This window comes from Schistocerca cancellata, chromosome 3, assembly GCF_023864275.1.
Source record: "Schistocerca cancellata isolate TAMUIC-IGC-003103 chromosome 3, iqSchCanc2.1, whole genome shotgun sequence".
NCBI lineage: Eukaryota > Metazoa > Arthropoda > Insecta > Orthoptera > Acrididae > Schistocerca > Schistocerca cancellata.
Genome location: NC_064628.1, coordinates 413,484,906 through 413,487,410, shown reverse-complemented (window position 1 = coordinate 413,487,410; position 2,505 = coordinate 413,484,906).

Below are 2,505 nucleotides of genomic sequence, written 5' to 3'. Positions count from 1 at the left end.
TGCAGTCTGGTAGCCATTCCATTTACACCGTTTGTCCCCTGTGGCCAGTTCTCTGTGGACTTGACAAGCTGTTTGTCAAAGATGGGCCACTTTGCAAAGTTTGTGTTATATGTCGCCAATTTCTCTGTCTCTCTCCTCCTTTGGGGTGCTTTGATATTGTATGTTATAGCCCTGTGGTCACTTGATGTCCATTCCTCATGAATCATCCAGTTGCACAGAGCTCTGGCTGCTGGGGGAGTACAGATTGTCACATCGATGTTGCTTTGTCCATTTGGGCCACAGTATGTTGTGAGGTCTGACATTTCGTTCATCACTATTAGTCCTCTTTGTGCGATGAAGTCTTCAAGCATTCTGCCCGCTTCATCTGTCATGGAACTATACCAGACTGGTGAGTTTGCGTTCGAGTCCAGTCCTACTATGACCGGTTTCCCTTCTAGCTGATCCAGGAGAGTGTCTAATTTTTGCAGGAATTCGTCTATAGGTGCCCCATATTGGCAGTATATACTGGCTATGTACATTCCCCAAATTCTCCGTTAATGCTGGCGACAGCCATGTGGGTATTGCTGAAGTTTGTCAGCTGCATAGCTGTTATCACTTGAGATCTGGTTGCTATTGCTGCCTTTGGTGGACCATCTTTAGAGTTGTACATAAGTTGGAAATCTGATGGATATCCACCTACGATATTATTGAGACAGTAGGGCTCTTGGATCAATAGCACATCTATGTTTTCCTCAAGGATTCGGTGCGCCAGTTGGTCTGGAACTATCCTTGCTCTTTGCCCATTTATCTGTAATATTTTTATGTCTCTGTACTGTGTTCCTGTCTGCATTCTTCTTCCTCGTTGTGGCACTCCATTGTTGTTATTGTCCATAGTCAGTTCTGCTGTTTTGTATTGTCTTGATCCTAATGTATTCTGGGCATGTTTTGTCAGTCACTGCGTGAGTATGCGGCTTCTTCGCACGCTTGCAGTTTGCACATTGGGCCTGTTGGTTCTTTTTTGTGCATTCTTTGAAAGTGTGTCCTGATTCTGCACAGTGGCCGCAGGTAGTTTCTGCATTTTTACACTTTGCTGCTGTGTGTCCATGACCCTGGCATTTAAAGCATCTGCTTATATTGTTATAGTCCTGCACTTTGTGAGAGGTGCAATTTATGTAGACGCGACCTTGTTTAGACAGACTGTTCCACACCTTTGTTGTTACTTCCAGCACTAGGTTTGCCTCTTCCCTGTTTCTCGGGCCAGTCTTAAACAGTACCTTGGTGCCCTCCATAACCTCCTCCCTCTGAATGTTAAGTCTTGCGAGGTTTCTCTCGTATAGTTCCATTTTCAATTCCTCCTCATTTGTGTTCCTCGGAACATCAAAGATTATTATCTTTGGGTTTCTCTTCTTTGGATCTGAGACTGTTAATCCAGATTGTGTTACTGCACCACACTTCCTGATTTTATCAACGTCCTGGTCATTAGGGACTTCGAGGACAATGCCATTTTCTCTGGTCTTCTTGCATCTTGATATGCGAACATCCTTCAGCGATGTTGAAATAAGGTTTCTTACAGTTTCTTCGACTTCCTCTCCAGTTTTCTGATAGCCTTCTGCTGGCTTGATCATTAGCACTTTCGAGTGTTGCGTTTTTATGGGCTGTTGTTTAGGTGCTGGTTTGGCAGCTGCCTTGCTGGCATAGCTTTCGACCTCTGATGAAGCATTTGTTTCCAGGGTCTTCACGCACCTTAGCTCTGTTTTGAGTTCTAGGATCTCCATCTGATACTTCTTCAGTATCTGTTCGTATTCAGATAGCTTCCCTAGAATGAATCTTTTTTGTCCATTGTTTATCTTGTTTGTGTCATTAAAGATGAAGGCTTCCATCTCTTCCCTGATTTTCACCATTTCCTGGAGATCTGAGCATCTTCCTGAGTCCTCCTTGTCTGTGGTGACCACAGAGTTTGCACCAGGTTCATTTGCTGCTCCGAGACTCTCTTTGCTGAGCCCCATTTTGGGGCAGTTACTCTGGTACGCTCAGTCCTTTAGGCCGTGATATCGCTATAGGGCGTTAATGGCTCATAGACAAGTCGATTCTCACCGCCCAACACACTACCCTATCTACTAAATGTGTTGCCTAATCTATCATAGAAATACGAGATGTAACGAAAAAAATTTTTGCACTGCTTTTTGCTACAATCGTGACTTAAATTTATGTCATTTAGTTTCTCAGACTATTTAGCAAGTGATGGAAAGCAAGATCATATTAGAACTAAGGGAAGACTACACTATCAATATATTACCTAATGAGATTTTAAGATCTACTGTATCGGTAGAAAGCTTGCAGTTTAGTGTCACTGCTCGTATGCTGGCTACTCAGCACACACAAGATTCCTTTCAAAACCTAAATGCCTAACCTATAGCACAAGAGACATCTTTAAACACTAAACACTGGTTTGAAAAGAGAGGGAAGTAAGCTACAGAATGATATTCACAATGGTTATCTGCTATCTGCTAAATACGTGGCCTAATC